Genomic DNA, 18533 nt, shown 5'->3' on the forward strand with positions numbered 1-18533 from the left:
TTTCTGGAGCATAAAGAAGAGCAGTGGCAAGATCCTGTAATGTGTGGCATCTACGAGAGTTCATAGGCCCACAGTTCTAAAACAGAATTCCCAATACTGGCATAGGGTCTTTGATTAGTTAACCTGTAGTGTACAATAGGAGCTACCTGGTTATAATATAGTTACATTTTAAGTACTCTAAAATTATTTTAATATATTGGATTTTTGCCAGCATCCAATTCTTTGCCCAATGAGCATGCCTGATAACTGAGGAGATTAGAAAAAAGAATGTCAGATACTCTAGTGTAGGAGGAGGGCCTGCTTGTTCATCCCAGCCGCTCGGCAAGCCCTCTCAAGTTATAAGTGAATATAGCTGGCCACTTGGGTGCCATTCTATAGGAGGAGGGCCTGCTTGTTTGTCCTGGTGACCCAGATAACTTGGCCCTGAAATAACCCACAGAAACTATATAAATTAAATCACTGCTTGCCCATTAGCTCTAGTTTCTTATTGGCTATTTTTTATACTAATTTAATGTACTTTATTAATTTGTATATTGTCACGTGGCAGTGGCTTACTGGCCAAAATCCTAAGTAGTATCTGTCTCAGGTGGAGGATCCATGGTTCGTCTCCTCCTCTCTTCGTCCCAGCATTCCGTTTATTTGGTTTTCCCCACCTAACTCCGTTCCCCTACAACCCTGTTATAGACCCAAAACAGTTTCTTTATTAACCATTAAAAGCAACACATAGACAAAAGGACCTCCTAGACCACCACTCTAGGACCAGAGTTATAGATAGCTGTGAACCCCTATTTTGATGCTGAAAATAGATCTTCAGACTTTGTGAGAGAAATCAATTTTATTAATTGCTAAACACTTTTTGCAGGCCTTCATTTCCCATTTTGTATCTACATCTGTATATATATATGACACATTTTTAAAGAAAACTTTTCTATTAGTAATTTCCATTTATCATTTTAATGTGTTTGGTGTTAATTTCCCCTATCCATCTTACCTTCCTAAGCTACACTTCATCCACCAACCCTAATTAACCTCTTCCTAATCACTTGCTTCTATTTTACGCTTTATAACAATAACTTTGTTGTCATTTGTGCTACTGGTGATGTTCGGTGAAAAGGAATCTTTAAGATTTTTAACTTCTCAGTTTGATTATTGCTGTAGTTTACAGTGCTTACTGCATGTAAAATTGGCGATAATTTGTCTCCTCTTTGAGCATGCATTTTACCTTTCATTACTATTAAATATAGCCAGAGTGAATGAAGGTTGAGTTTAGCACTGCCTTAATTTCTTTATATTTCATGTCTTACATAGGTTTTGCCTTTTAAGTAGAATAAGATAGAAACAACACATTCTTTTAAACTGATTTACTTATTTGTTTAGTGACTTACTTAAAAATCTGCATGTACTGCCTATTTTCCAAATAGAGTACAATTGCTACTTTGAATAGATTGACCTGGAAAAATAGCTGAAACAATGGATCATTGCTCTTAATCACCTGCTGTTTGCCCCTTATGCTTCTGTAATACTATGTATGCTAGTCTGCCCCACTTTGATGTTTTGGGTCTAAAATAAGAATACAAACTGGACCAATAATCATAGCCCTTGAGAAACTTCTCTGGCCAAAGACCACAGGTGTAGTTTCCTCTCTTCTGTTCTCATTAGTGTTGGAGTCTTTATTATAGAAAGAATCCCACATCTTCTGCAATTTGGTCTTACCATCAAATTCTAGAGGGTAAACAAAAACACTTATAGTAGAATGTAAATTTTGGTGATCTATTGGTACTCCATTGAATGTAATTCCAAATATGTTAGTCCATCTCTGACAGTGGACTTTGTTTTTGTATCCTGTGTTGTGTGCTATGGGCAGTCTTGTTCTGTTATAGGGTTGCTCCATATAAAGCCTTTATTTATGTTCATGCATATATTTTATGTTTATCTAGTATTATTTTTCAAATGATTATTTCAATTTATCTTTAATTTTAGAAACCTTTTCCAGCACCCTGGCCTACCATGCCAATCCTAGTTAGTGATCTCTTTCATTATTGTCTGTAAATCATGTATAGCACTGTCTTCTCTTTCCCAGCTCTGTATCTTGATATCCCCCATGGTGCTTTATCAACTTCCTTATCTATAAGGATTTTCCAATGAGGAAACAATTACCATAATATTCAAAGCATTTCTCCCAAAATTCAAGAACACTTTCAATGTTTATCTTTCTGTTTTTTATTATTTGATTCAGAATTTTTGAAATCAACCACATTGATCCACCTGTGAATTTTATCATTTCATTTTTCTTAAAAGATGTAAAGTATACCTCTGCATTAGTGTACCAAATTTCTATTATCTCTTCTTCAGTTGAAGAATACTTTGAGTGTTCTCATTTTATACCCAAATACAATACTTCAGCAAAGCAGGTGGATAAATAGCAATCTCTGTAGTAGCATGTAGAGTTTGCTATTATCTATGTGCCTGAGAAGAGCTTGGCAAGGCCATGTAGTCCATATATTTATAGCTTGTGAAGACCTTCCACACCAATTTACATAGTTGCTGCACCAATTTGCTCTCCCACCAGCAGTGAATAGATGTTCCTATTTTGCAAATCTGCAGCAGCAGCATTAGGCATTGTTATTGCTATTTTTCTTATTCATTTTGATTGGAGTGAGATGAAATATCAGTGGAGTTTTAGTTTGTCTGATCTTGATAGCCAAGGGTACTGAGAAGTTTTTAAAATATTTCTCAGCCATTTGTCTTTCATCGGTTTGAGTATTTTCTTCACTTATGGGTACCATTTGTTCACTCCAGTTCTTTGTCTCTCAGATGATTGACTATTTCTGTTCTTTGTAAAGTCTAGCTTTTAAGACTGTATTAGATTTATACCTTATATATTAGTGAGTGTTATTATTTTTGTGATGAATCACTATGACCAAAGGCAACTTGGAGAGTAACCGAAGGGTTTACTCCACTAACAGTTCCATATAACAATTTTTGTGTGTATGTGTGTGCCTACTTGTTTGAGTTAGACTCAGTTGATGATGTTTTGCTGTACAGAAGCATTTTATGTTCATAATATCTTATTTATGAATTTATATTTGTGTATGAATAATTGCAACACATTTACAAAATCCTTCCCTTTTCCAATAAATTTGAGTCATGTGTGGACTCTGACACATCCCAAGCATGATTTGTCTCTTTCTCTTCTCATTGGGATGGTCATATTATGATTGCAATGTTTTAAAGTTGGAACATCTGATTTGCTTACACTTAGGCACATTCCTTCTGTTCCCAGCTGAGAATGCTGCCTTTACCCTCTGATATATTGCCCATATTCTAAACAATGCCATGATCTATGCACTTTCTGGGTCCTACTTGATTTTCAGTTTGCTTAATACTTATCACCTCTGGTTTGAGTTTCCAAAGTGTGTATTTATGAGTGACCTAGAGCAGTAGGGTCAGAACAGAACCAGACACCTTCTTTGTCTTCTTTTCATTGAAAATACAATTTGTTTCATACAATATATTTTTTTTTTTTTGGTTTTTCGAGACAGGGTTTCTCTGTGGCTTTGGAGCCTGTCCTGGAACTAGCTCTGTAGACCAGGCTGGTCTCAAACTCACAGAGATCCACCTGCCTCTGCCTCCCGAGTGCTGGGATATATTTTGATTATCATTTGTTGTAACTGTCTAAATCTTCCCTACATCCCTACAAAATTATATACACATTCTTCCTTTCTTTCTTTGTTAGAAAACAAATAGATATCTTAATAATGATGATGATGATGATAAAATATAAAACCAAGAGAATTGAATAAGCACGAGAAAAACCAAACCCAAAACTACACAAACAGAAAATAGGTACAACACAAAACTCCAACAAACATATAGCAATGCTGAGAAATTTACACATTCATTTACGTGCACAGATAACCCATGAGAGCAAAATTGGGAACTATAATATATAAAAGAAAGATCAGTAAAGTAAAAATAAAATAAAATAACTAAGCCCAGATAAAGCATAACTAGACAAAAAATGTGCAAAGGTATCACTGAGTCTGTTCTTTGTTTGTCATCCATTGCTGGTCATAAGTCCTGTTCTTAACTGTACTGTGAATTCCCAGTGAAACTCCATTGTAGAAAGCTAAATTTCCCTTTGAGAGCAGCAGTCATTTGGAGATAGTGTTTGTTTTTTTTTTTAATTTATTTATTAAAGATTTCTGTCTCTTCCCAGCAACCGCCTCCAATTTCCCCACCCCCTCCCCCAATTAAGTCTCCCCCCCCTCAGCCCGAAAAGCAATCAGGGTTCCCTGTCCTGTGGGAAGTCCAAGGAACCCCCCACCTCCATCCAGGTCTAGTAAGTTGAGCATCCAAACTGCCTATGCTCCCACAAAGCCAGTACGTGCAGTAGGATCAGAAACCCATTGCCATTGTTCTTGAGTTCTCAGTAGTCCTCATTGTCCGCTATGTTCAGAGAGTCCGGTTTTATCCCAGGCTTTTCCAGACCCAGGCCAGCTGGTCTTGGTGAGTTCCCAGTAGAACATCCCCATTGTCTCAGTGTGTGGGTGCACCCCTCACGGTCCTGAGTTCCTTGCTCGTGCTCTCTCTCCTTCTGCTCCTGATTTGGACCTTGAGAATTCAGTCCTGTGCTCCAATGTGGGTCTCTGTCTCTGTCTCCTTTCATCGCTTGCTGAAGGTTAATATTCAGGAGGATGCCTATATGTTTTTCTTTGGGTTCTCCTTATTTAGCTTCTCTAGGATCACTAATTATAGGCTCAATGTCCTTGGTTTATGGCTAGAAACCAAATATGAGTGAGTACATCCCATGTTCCTCTTTTTGTGTCTGGCTTACCTCACTCTTGCATACAAATGGATGGAAATAGAAAACACTATCCTGGAGATAGTGTTTGTGTTAGATTTAGGGAATTGTGTTCACCTCCAAGGCCAACAGAGACCTAATCTGGAGTATACCATTCTGACATTTGTAAGGTATCTCAAAGTCATTTAGATTTGCCTTTCCCTGATGGCGAAGGATGTTGAGCAATTCCTTAAGTTGCTTTTGGCTATTTGAAATTTTGCTTTTGAGAATCTCTCTTTAGGTCTCTGCCCCATTTTTAATTGGATTATTCAGTATTTAGATGTCCAGCTTTTTAGTTCTTTGTATACTTTGGAGATCAGTCCTCTGCCACATTTGTGGTTTGTGAAGAAGCAATTATCTCTCTCTGTAGGCTGCAGTTTTGTTGACCATGCCTTTGCCTTACAGAAGCATCTCAGTTTCAGAGGTCCCATTTATTAATGGACTATCTCAGTGTTCTTGCTACTGGTGTTATATTCAGGAAGTGTTCTTCAGTGCTCATGCATTTAAGTCTGCTTCTAACTTTCTCTTCTCAGGTTCAATAGGGCAGGATTTTTTTGAGGTCTTTGATCCATTTCAGTTTTATGCATGGTGATAGACATGGATCTATTTGTATTCTTCTATATGGCAATATCCAGTTATGCCAGCTTTATTTGTTGCATATGCTTTCTTTTTCCATTGTATAATTTTATCATCTTTGTAAAAATATCAGGTTTTCAAAGGTTATAGCAGAACTATATTTCAATTTCATTAGTTCACCAGTCTTTTTCTGTGCCAATACAATGCTGCTTTCATTGCTATACTTCTTTTTTTTTAGTTTTTTTTTTTAATTTATTTATTTATTAAGGATTTCTGCCTCGTCCCCACAACCGCTTCCCATTTCCCTCCCCCTCCCCCGATCGAGTCCCCCCCCCATCTGCTCGAAGAGCAATCAGGGTTCCCTGATCTGTGGGAAGCCCAAGGACTGCCCACCTCTATCCAGGTCTCGTAAGGTGAGCATTCAAACTGCCTAGGCTCCCACAAAGCCAGTACGTGCAGTAGGATCAAAAACCCACTGCAATTGTTCTTGAATTCTCAGTATTCCTCATTGTCCGCTATGTTCAGCTAGTCCGGATTTATCCCATGCTTTTTCAGACCTAGGCCAGCTGGCCTTGGTGCGATCCCAATAGAACATCCCCATTGTCTTAGTGTGTGGGTGCACCCCTCGTGGTCCTGAGTTCCTTGCTCGTGCTCCGTCTCCTTCTGCTCCTGATTTGGACCTTGAGATTTCTGTCCGGTGCTCCCGTGTGGGTCTCTGTCTCTGTCTCCTTTCATCGCCTGATGAAGGTTAATATTCCTGATGATGCCTATGTGTTTGTCTTTGGATTCACCTTCTTATTTAGCTTCTCTAGGAACATGAATTATAGGCTCAATGTCCTTTATTTATGGCTAGAAACCAAATATGAGTGAGTACATCCCATGTTCCTCTTTTTGGGTCTGGCTTACCTCACTCAGGATAGTGTTTTCTATTTCCATCCATTTGTATGCAAAATTCAAGAAGTCCTTGTTTTTTACTGCTGAGTAATACTCTAATATGTATATATTCCATACTTTCTTCATCCATTCTTCCGTTGAAGGGCATCTAGGTTGTTTCCAGGTTCTGGCTATTACAAACAATGCTGCCATGAACATAGTTGAGCATATACTTTTGTTGTATGATAGGGCCTCTCTTGGGTATATTCCCAAGAGTGGTATTGCTGGATCCAGGGGTAGGTTGATCCCGAATTTCCTGAGAAACCGAAACACTGCTTTCCAGAGTGGTTGCACAAGTTTGCATTCCCACCAGCAATGGGTGAGTGTACCCCTTTCTCCACAACCTCTCCAGCAAAGGCTATCATTGGTGTTTTTTATTTTAGCCATTCTGACAGGTGTAAGGTGGTATCTTAAAGTTGTCTTGATTTGCATTTCCCTGATCACTAAGGAAGTTGAGCATGACCTTAAGTGTCTTTTGGCCATTTGAAGTTCTTCTGTTGAGAATTCTCTGTTCAGATCAGTGCCCCATTTTATAATTGGGTTGATTAGCCTTTTACGGTCTAGTTTCTTGAGTTCTTTATATATTTTGGAGATCAAACCTTTGTCAGTTGCAGGGTTGGTGAAGATCTTCTCCCAGTCAGTGGGTTGTCTTTTTGTCTTAGTGACAGTGTCCTTTGCTTTACAGAAGCTTCTCAGCCTCAGGAAGTCCCATTTATTCAATGATGCCCTTAGTGTCTGTGCTGCTGGGGTTATACATAGGAAGTGGTCTCCTGTGCCCATGTTCTGTAGAGTACTTCCCACTTTCTCTTCTATCAGGTTCAGTGTGTTCGGACTGATATTGAGTTCTTTAATCCATTTGGATTTGAGTTTTGTGCATGGTGATAGATATGGATCTATTTTCATTCTTCTACAGATTGACATCCAGTTTTGCCAGCACCATTTGTTGAAGATGCTCTCTTTTTTCCATTGTATACTTTTAGCTCCTTTATCGAAGATCAGGTGTTCATAGGTTTGTGGGTTAATGTCAGGGTCTTCTATTCGATTCCATTGGTCGACTTCTCTGTTTTTATGCCAATACCAAGCTGTTTTCAATACTGTAGCTCTGTAATAGAGTTTGAAGTCAGGGATGGTAATGCCTCTTGAAGTTCCCTTGTTGTGCAGAAGTGTTTTGGTTATCCTGTTTTTTTTTTTTTTCATATGAAGTTGAGTATTTTTCTTTCAAGTTCTGTGAAGAATTCTGGGATTTTGATGGGGTTGGCATTGAATCTGTAGATTGGATAAATTTGCCATTTTTAAAATGTTGATCCTACCTATCCAAGAGCATAGGAGATCTTTTCTTTTCCTGGTGTGTTCTTCAATTTTTTTTCATAAAATATTTAAAGTTTGTTTCATACAGATATTCCACTTGTTTGGTTAGAGTTACTTCAAGGTATTTTATGTTATTTGTGGCTATTGTGAAGGGTGATGTTTCTCTGATTTCTTTCTCAACACGTTTTTCATCTGTGTAAATGAGGGCAATTGATTCTTTTGAGTTAATCTTCTATTTTGCCACATTATTAAAGGTGTTTATCAGCTGTAGGAGTTTCCTGGTAGAATTTTTTTGGGTCACTTATGAATACTATCCTATTTTCGGCAAATAGTAAAAGTTTGACTTTTTCCTTTCCAAGTTACATCCCCTTAGTATTTTTTTATTGTCTTATTTCTTTAGATAGAAGTTTGAGTACTATATAAAATGGATATGGAAAAAATGGATAGCTTTGCCTTGTTTCTGGTTTTGGTGGAATCAATTTGAGTTTCTCTCCATTTAGTTTGATGCTTGCTGCTGGCCTGTAGTATATTGCCTTTAATATGTTTATGTAAGTGCCTTGTATCCCTGATCTCCCCAAGACCATTACTATGAAAGGGGTGTTGGATTTTTTTATATTAACAATGTATTATGCAATCTATTTGTGGGGTCTTTTTTAATCATTTTCTGTTTGTTTAACATATGTTTTATAGTTAATTTGATCTTTCTATATAGATGTTCAGAACTGAGACATTATGCATTTTCTCATGATGAAAATGTAATGTCTTTCTCCCTCTCTTTTGATTAACATTAGCTTGAAGTCTATTTTGTTAGATATTAGGATAGCTACACCAACTTGTTTCTTAACTCCATTTTATTGAAAAATCTTTTCCCAAGCCTTTACTCTGAGGTACTGTCTGTCTTTAATGTTGAGGTATACCTTTTGTATGCAGCCCAAGGATGGATTCTGATTTTGTATCCATTAGGTTAGCCTGTTTTTTTTTTTGATGAATTGAGACCATTGCTATTAAGAGATACTAATAACCAGCAATTGCTGTCTTTTGTTATTTTTGGCTATGTTGTTACTGGTGGTACTGTGTTGGGTTTTTCTGTTGTGTGAATATTGATTGCCTGAGTTTTGTTAGTTGTATCTAATTTTCTTGGGTTGGATTTTTCCTTCTAATATTTTCTGTATGGCTTGATGTGTGGATAGGCAATGTTTAAATCTGGTTTTGTCACAGAATATTTTACTTTCTCCATCTATTGTGATTGAAAGCTCTGCTAAATATACTAGTCTAGGCTGACATCTGTGGTCTCGTAATTTCTTCAGAATGTTTATTTTGTACCTTCTAACTTCCAGTGTTTCCATTGAGAAGCTGGGTGTAATTCTGATAGGTTTACCTTATATGTTACTTGGCCTTTCATCTTTGCAGCTCTTCAAATTCTTTCTTTATTCTGTATGTTTATAGTTTTGATTATTATGTGGCAAGTAGACTTTTCTGGTCTAGTCTATTTGTGTTCTCTAAGGTTCTCATACTTTCATAGGTTGGTCTTTGCCATTATTCTGCTATTTTTATGAAGCTATTTCTAGAAGTGACCGTTTCCAAGCAAACTTTTTGACATTTTGTTTTTTTTAAAATATTTATTTATTTATTATGTATACAATATTCTGTCTGTGTGTATGCCTGCAGGCCAGAAGAGGGCACCAGACCTCATTACAGATGGTTGTGAGCCACCATGTGGTTGCTGGGAATTGAACTCAGGACCTTTGGAAGAGCAGGCAATGCTCTTCACCTCTGAGCCATCTCTCCAGTCCCACTTTTTGACAGTTTGGTTCTTAAAGTTTTTCCTTCCATTTATTCTGCTGATTGGCTAGATCCATAGAAGGACCGGAGATGTAATTTCACCATTGGTGCAGACTTACCCACAATCAGTTAATCTGTGTATTGTGTCTTGCCCTCTGTGATGGCATCTATTTGACATAAAGCGAGGTTTTTATGATGAAGTGTGGCAACCACACTTGTCTGTGATAAGTTTTAGAATGCAGTAGAGAAATATGATGGACCAGCAATGTTTCTGCAGTCGACTCTGTAATTAGGTTCATGACTTCACTATCTCATGCAATCATTCCAATACAGGCATGACACTCTTGAGATAACCTTAAGTTCTCTTAGACAGCTATTGGTTACCTCTGACATGTTAGTGAAAAATACTGACCCTACATGCATATCTTTTCGTGATGATAATTAGAAAGTTTCAAAGTTTATATACTAATAACATGACCCTTAAAGGGTATGTGTTTATTTTAAACAGGAGAGGGAGGGAGGGAAGGAGAGAGAGAGAGAGAGAGAGAGAGAGAGAGAGAGAGAGAGAGGAAAGACAGAGAATTTGGAAGATTCCAGAGAAGAGAGAGGAAGGAGACTGAAAATGGCCTGGAGATTGGGTCTGTTCAGGAGAGAAAGAAAAATAGAGTAAGTGAAGTGAAAGAGGTGAGAGAGAAAGAGAGAGAGAGAAAGAGAGAGAGAGAGAGAGAGATAGAGAGAGAGACTAAATGAGAGATACAGGCAGACAGAGAAACACAGAGAGAGTTAGAGACAGATAGCAATGAGGAGAAAAAGAGAGAGAAAGGAATAGAAAGGGCATTGAAAATAACAAGGTTATAAAGAGAATGAGTAGCAGAAGGAAGAGAATCCTGTGACCTGGTGGGATTTTTTTTTCTTTTTTTTTTTTTTTTGTAAAAAGGACAAGGACATTAGTATGGACTTTGAAATGAATCAAAAGTTCTTGTGATATGGAGGGATCTTGGAAGACAGCAAGTGCTCTTAAATTCTCATAGGCATCATAGGTAGCCCGTTGTCCTACTGCCCTTTGAATTATTGGGAAATAGGCTTTCCTTTGGACTGATAAACAGATACCACAGCTGGGAAGAACTCTTTGATTGTTTCCATCTTTTGGCAGCCTGCTTAGTATTTCTGGAATCATGGAATGTCAAATTCAGGAAATATATTTGAAGGATAGACCTGTCTTTAATTATCCAAGCCTTGGGTTTCTTATGTGCATTGTTCCAGGAATAGTAATACACCCTTAAATCACGAATGGCACACCAAGGTCATATTCATGATTAATATTATTTTGCAAGTTATTTAGATCATTATAAACTATAGCACAAATAATAAAAATCCAGACAGATATTGGTGTTCAAGCTGAAGATCAGAAGAGCAGAGCAGCCAACCCACTAGAAAAGTCTTACCTCTACCAAAACCACGTGACTATAGATAGAGAGAAGAGTTTCTGTTTTCTCCCATCTTATATTCCCCTTTACTGGTGGGATTAAAGGCATGACTCCATAGTACTGGGATTAAAGGTGTAAGCCACGACCACCTGGATCTGTTTATGCATTGATCTTGTTTAACTCAGGGTGGCCTTAATCCCACAGAGATCCATCTGCCTCTGTCCCAAATCTTGGGATTAAAGGTGTGTGAAACCTCTGCCTGGCTTCTGACCTCTATTGGCTTAGTTTTACCTTCTGGTTCTCAGGCAAGCTTTATTTATTAAAACATAAATAAATTATCAGTACATTTCTCATTTTTGATTGGAATAAAAAGTCTATAAATAATATAAGAAACACTATATACAATAAGTAAAACAAGTATATGCAATTTACAAATTCACAGAAAATACTCCATATCTATCTTATCTTGTAAGTTTAAAGTCTTGTACCTAATTTTCTATTATAAAGTGCATTTTGCCTCTGGTTTACAAGAAAAACTAACACTATAACTATTTGGTGTCCAAATTCCTCAGAAACCCAAGAAGGAAGTAATATTAACTGTGTAAGTAGGAAATGTGAGAAAGTGACTTCTGACAATTGTGAGAAATGACAGAAACAGTTATCTGCCTGGATAGTCATCCAAAGCTTCTCTCCAACACTGGGGCATCCATATTCAGTTGACAGGCCTAGAATATCTGATAGACTTTTCTATGAATCAGAATTTTTGAAAGACTGTCCAACTTTGTCTGGTCAAGATTTGGTAGTCACTCTCTTTTGTGTCCTGGTTGTCCAATACAAGGTTCTCAAAAGGCTGAAAACCACTTAAAGAAATACTCAACTTCCTTTGTCGTCAGGATAATGCAAATCAAAACTACCGCTGAGTAGAACTCTAAAGTGTATATGTGCCACACCTTCTTTATACATTCTTCTATTGAGGGGCACCGAGGAATTGCTGGGTCCTGAGTTAGGTTGACTCCCAGTTTCCTGAGAAACAGCCACACTGATTTCCAAAGTGGTTGCACAAGTTTGCATTCCGGACAACAATGGATGAGTGTTCCCTTTACTCCACATCCATCCAGCATAGGCTATCATTTGTGTTTTTTATTTTAGATATTCTGACAGGTGTAAGATGGTATCTCAGAGCTGTTTTTGAACAGTCAACTACTGAACCACACCTGGGTCTAGAAAGAAATAAAGAAAGCACAAATTAGAGACTTAACAGCACATCTGAAAGTTATAGAAAAAAAAAGAAGCAGATTCACCCAGGAGGAGTAGAAGACTGGAAATAATCAAACTGAGGGATTAAATCAACAAAATAGAAACACAGAAAACAATCTGATGTGGGAGTGTCATCAAAGAGTCAATGAAACAAAAAGCTGGTTCCTAGAGAAAATCAACAAGATTGACAAACCCCTATCCAAACTAATCAAATGGCAGAGAGAGAACATACAAATTAACAAGATCAGAAATGAAACGGGGGACATAACCATAGACAGAGAGGAAATTCAGTGAATCAATAGATCTTACTATATTTGTGACCTATATGCCACAAAATTGGAAAATGTGAAAGAAATGGACACTTTTTTCAGATAAGTACCATATACCAAAATTAAATCAAGACCAGGTGAACAGTTTAAATAGACCTGTGAGTCACGAGGAATTAGAAGCTGTCATCAGAAACCTCCCTACCAAAAAAAGCCCTGGACCAGATGGTTTCAATGTAGAATTCTACCAGAACTTCCAAGAGGAGCTAATACCTATACTCTTTAATGTGTTTCACAAAATAGAAACAGAAGAGGCATTGCCAAACTCCTTTTATGAAGCTACAGTCACCCTGATACCAAAGCCGCACAAGGACTTAACCAAGAAAGAGAATTACAGACCAATCTCACTCATGAACATCGATGCAAAAATTCTCAATAAAATACAGGCAAACTGAATCCAAGAACACATCCAAAAATTTTACATTATGATCAATTAGGCTTCATCCCAGAGAGGCAGGCTTGGTACAACATATGAAAATCTATCAATGTAATCCATCATATAAATAAACTGAAGGAAAAAAAAACATATGATCATTTCATTAGATGCTGAAAAAGCATTTGACATAATTCAACACCCTTTTATATTAAAGGTCTTGGAGAGATTAGGGATACAAAGTTCATTCCTAAATATAATAAAAGCAGTGTACAGCAAGCTGACAGCTAAGATTAAATTAAACGGAGAGAAACTAAAAGCCATCCCACTAAAATCAGGAACAAGATAAGGCTGTCCACTCTCTCCATACCTCTTGAAAATAGTGCTCCAAGTTCTAGCAATAGCAATAAGACAACATAAGGAGATCAGGGGGATTCAAATTGGAAAGGAAGAAGTCAAACTTTCGCTACATTATTTTTTTTTTTTTTGGTTTTTCGAGACAGGGTTTCTCTGTGGTTTTGGAGCCTGTCCTGGAAATAGCTCTTGTAGACCAGGCTGGTCTCGAACTCACAGAGATCCGCCTGCCTCTGCCTCCCGAGTGCTGGGATTAAAGGTGTGCGCCACCACCGCCCGGCTGAGCCATACAAACACAATACCTTAGTCAAGAGCAGAAATATACTATAACAAAATTGACCTTAAGTTTGTATTGATAAACCAAGATCTATAGCATATGCCCTCTGAAATATACACAAACATTTATAGAAAATATTTCAGAATATGGGCATAGTTTTTTCCATACTGTTTCCTGCTGTTTGGGGGGCACTGATAATCATGTCTTTCATGCTGTATCCTGTGTGCTAGGTTCATCTCAGTCAGCAGTTGAGTGAAATAATTTTAGGGGGGCATTCAGAGTGACCTTTCAGAGTGTCATTGTCTGTCAAACCATATTAGTCTGGAATGATTACATAGGTTCTCATCCTTTCTGGAAACAAAAGAAGAACCTCTTTACCAAAGCAACATATGTTTAGACCTATATGTTGAAATCAAGATACCTATAAGATATATATGTTTGTATAGCTTAGTAACCCATACAATGAAATGTCTCTCTGTACTTAGATCCTTCACAGTCAAAATATTCAAAGAAATCATAAAAATATACATATTCTAGACTCTCTGTTTATAGTCCATTTTCCACTTGTCTTATTTTTTTACACCTTTTAATCTATGGCTGTCTGTACTCTGTCTCTTTGTTTTTTAATGATTTACTTTTTCTTCAACTCTCTATACACTTTTTCTTCTCTCTAACAAGCCTACGTACATTTATTTTACACTGTGACCCTAAGACATAAAAGAGCTCTTTTATGTCTGAATATATCCTTATTGAATTATCTGTAATTATTTACTGTCTTGAAGAGCTTTTAAAATGGTAAGCAGCTTGGTTTAAGCTGCTCTGGATGCTGGCTTACCTCTCTCCACTTTTAAAATGATAGAGGTACCATTATTGCAGCTCTGGGGCTGCCAGGTAGGAGCTGCACTCAGCACTTTAACTCTGAAAATCAGTGTGCAGCACATAAACCCTTTTTATCTGAGTAATAGTTAAATCTGCCATGTAGAGCACTGCACAGGCTAAAAATATCTCTGCATATGTGGAGGGAATCTGCGATACTCTCCTGCCTGTGTAAACCTAGTAGACCTAATCCTGCTACCTGCCCAGGTGGGGAGCTCTGAGCTTTGGTCATGGTCTCAGCTACTTTCCTCCTGACCCCAAGTGGGCACAAAAACATCAGGGCCCCCAAATGCCATTCAAATGCTTCATAGCTAAAGTTCATGCTCTCAGCACAGCCCGGGAGACCACTATGGCTGGATCAGGAAAACCTCTCTTAAAGGAACCATTCCTCTGCTTGCTTCTAGCAAGCAGAGCCCACCCAAGAAAATAGTGCAACCAAACTATGATAAACTCTGTTCTTTTGTGTCTCAGATTACTTTTTAAACATTCTCAGGTTTTTATGTGGATGTAGTTACCCACATTGGTGTGCCAATCTTTTGGAGGTAGGCCCCTTGTTGGTTCCTGGACACCTGGCTAGCTTAGACACAAAATTATCACACAGAAACTGTATTAATTATATCACTGCTTGGGTTCTTATCTTTAGCTTCATATTGGCTAACTCATATTAATTTAACCCATTTGTATTAATCTGTATATCGTCACATGGCTGTGACTTATCAGGTAAAATTCCCATTATCTATCTTGGGTGGCTCTATGGCTTCTCTCTGACTCTAATCTTTGTCTCAGCATACAGCCTAGCTTTTCCTGCCTAGTTCTCTTCTGCCTTTGCCATAGGCTCAAAGCAGTTCTTAGACCAAAGGATGTACCACACCAATATATAATACTACAAGTAACCCTTTATATAATACATAGGAAGGAATAATATAAGTTTAAAAACTAACATGGTGGTGTTACATGCCTTTAATCCCAACACTTGTTAGTTAAGACCTAGTCAATATCAGGGGGAAATCTCTGCTTGGTTTTACCATTACAGCTTAATGCTGTGACCTCTTAGGGTCTTCTTAAGGTCCTCTCAGGAACTCTAACTTTGTCCCACATTCGCTGGTACCTAACATCCTTTACAATGCTAGAGAGAGGCTCCAATGTTTCTTCAATCTTTCCTCTTCTGTGCTTGCATAGTCAGAATACATATATAAATCTTTCAATTTGTATTTCAACCCAGGGTTGGAGCTTGGGTCCTGTGAAATAGAACTGTAACATCTTCTCTGAGATGACATGGGAAAATGGCTCCTTAGATAGTTGTTTTTCAGGAACAGGAACCTGCTTCAGTGGTATTCTGACTTTTACCATTCACAGGAACATTCATTTCAAGTGTTTGAAATCTATGTTTGTTATGGTATTTCCTTCATGTCAAACTTCTTTTTCTCTTAATATAGAGCAGATGGTTTCTCTTTAACAGTTATAGCTAATTTCTCAGCATTTGCTTTGTCTTCTGTTCTAAGCTACATTGAATCTTTTACTTCATCAAAAGCATTTTTTCTTTCTTTTTTTTCTTAACCTTTACCAGTGTCAATAGAAACAAGAACATCTGTTCAAGTATGTTCATAGAAGCATTATTTAAAATAGCCAGAACTTGGAAAAACCCTAGATACCCCTCAACAGAAGACTGGGTAAAGAATATGTGGCATATTTACACATTAGAATACTAGTCAGAGGTAAAAAATAATATCTTGAATTTTGCATACAAATGAATGGGACTAGAAAACATCATTATGAGTGAGGTAACCATAAAGTGAGACCCATAAAGATGAATATGGTATGTACTCATTCAAAAGTGGAATTCTAGCTATAAACAAAGGATATTGAGCCTATATGTCATGATCCTAGATAAGCTCAGTAATCATGTGGACCCTAAGAAAAAATATATAGATCCACATGAAAAGTTGGAATAGACAAGATCACCTGAAAATTTTGGGAATATAGAATTGAGGGAAAAAGGAGGGTGGAAGTGGAGAAGGAGGAGAGAAGGGAAGGGTGAGTGGAACTTGTGAAATTGGGATAGTCAAAATGGAGGAAGGGCAAAGATGAGAGCAAGAAAATAGATATCTTGATTGAGGGAGCCATTACAGAGTAAGTATGAAACCTGACTCTAGAGAAAATCCTAGGAATCAACAAGGATGACCCCAGTTAAAACACTAGGCAACAAAGGAGAGAGTGCCCAAACTGGCCTTGCCTGTTATCAGAATGATGAATATTTTAAATATCACCATAAAACCTTCATTCAGCAAATGATCAAAACAGAGGCAGAGCCTTGCATCAGAGCACTGAACTGAGCTCTCAAAGTCTAGTTGAAGAGTGGAAGGAATGAGAATACGAGCCAAAGTGATCAAGACCATGATGGGTACACACACTGAAACAGTCTACCTGAGTTTATAGGAGCTCACCAAAACCAGTTGGACTGGGAAGGAACAACCATAGGACCAAACTAGTCCCTCTGAATGTGGTTGACAGCTGCATGGATAAAGCAGACTGAGAGGCCAGTGGCAGGCACCCTGCATTTATCCCTACTGCTTGTACTGGCTTTTTGGAAACCCATTCTTTTTGGATGGATACCTTGCTCAGCCTAAGTATAATAGGGAGGGCCTTAGACCTTCCCTAAATCAATGTGCATTACCCTCTCTGAGGACTGCATGGGGGCTGAGGTAGGGAAGTTTAGTGGAGGGAATGGGAAGAAGGGAGGGAGTGGGAACTGATGAAATAAAATGAAAAAAATAGCTTGTTTTCTTTTTTAAAAAATAGAAAACAAAAAAAGAAAAAAGGTAAAATATAAATACCTATATTCCAAAATCTGAATACTTTACTGCCCAGAAATTTCTTTTGGAATAAATATTAACATTTATAGCTTTTAAATACAGTCTTTACCAAGTTCTCCAAAAATTATATTTGATTTCTTAGGAAGCATGCAACTGGAGTACCTCAATCCCATCTTCATTTAGAGTCTCTGGTGCCCTCTTAATGACTCTATAATGAGCCTCACTGTTTGCAATGATTTTTTTCTATATGTTTCTATACTAAGACAGAAATCTAGAAATTATTTTGCACAACTCATTTCTCTTAAAATTATTAGTACATTCACACTTCACTAGCTACCTCTTACTGCTTGCTGTCACCATATTGGAAAGCCTAAGTTCAGTATTCACAGAGAAAATTTGCTACAATAAAGAGGAGACTGATTTTAATTAAGCATAGATAACACCAGGTGTTGCCTCATGTTGAAATATATGATCCTATGTGACTGTGTCAGTTTGGTTGCTCAATAGCTCCTTTATTATGCAAGTTAATAAAAGAATATAATTGAGAGTATTATTTAATTTCTGACCTTGGACTTATTTATTTAAAAAAAGTCATTACTCACATCAAGAGCTTAGTCAATTGTCAAAACATATGTTATTGACTATAGAGATTTATTTAGTATCATACTCATCATGTTAAATATGTTATCACCATTTTATCTTAGACCATCATTGCCTCTCTTTCTTTCTTTTATTATAGCCTGGGATCTGGCCTGACTCAATTACCTATTCTGATTTCATCTTCCCAGTTTTGACACTTGTTGCAGTTCTCTTGACATTTCTATTGTTGTCATTGGTATTTCTCCAGTATCCTATGTTCTTTCTTGTGACTCTATACTGATTGATTTGTCTCCAATCAAAGAATTTTCTTATTTTACTCTTTAATTTCAGAACCAAAGCCGTGTCTTTAGTGAAGCATTCCCTGAATATTTAGTCTGAAAGGCCACAATATTGACCTTTTATTCTTAGAATTCTTTCACAATTTTGCTAATTATAATGTTCATCTGAAATTACTTAGAAATTTATTATTTTAGCTATAGTTATACACATTTTTCTCCTTCTCTTAGAGGAATTTGTAGAATAGCAACCTGCCATGCTCATTGCTATGACTTAGGGTCCTATCTATGTACTTGATTAAAAATTAAAACTCTCAAACCTTTTTCAGGGATGGTAAAGGTTCTTCCTATCTGTACTACCGTATGATTCCATAGATTTTTACTGCTATTGAGAAGGATGAATAATTTTAAATTTTCATTTTGTATTGAATAAGATAAAAAGATATTAAGCTAATGGTAGATTCATAAGTAATTTATATACAATCAGTGGTAGAGAAGAATTATATTTCTCAA

The sequence above is a fragment of the Microtus oregoni genome, unplaced genomic scaffold (assembly GCF_018167655.1).
Source record: "Microtus oregoni isolate MIOR12 unplaced genomic scaffold, Mior012 000000F_ref0000247, whole genome shotgun sequence".
Classification (NCBI taxonomy): Eukaryota; Metazoa; Chordata; class Mammalia; order Rodentia; family Cricetidae; genus Microtus; species Microtus oregoni.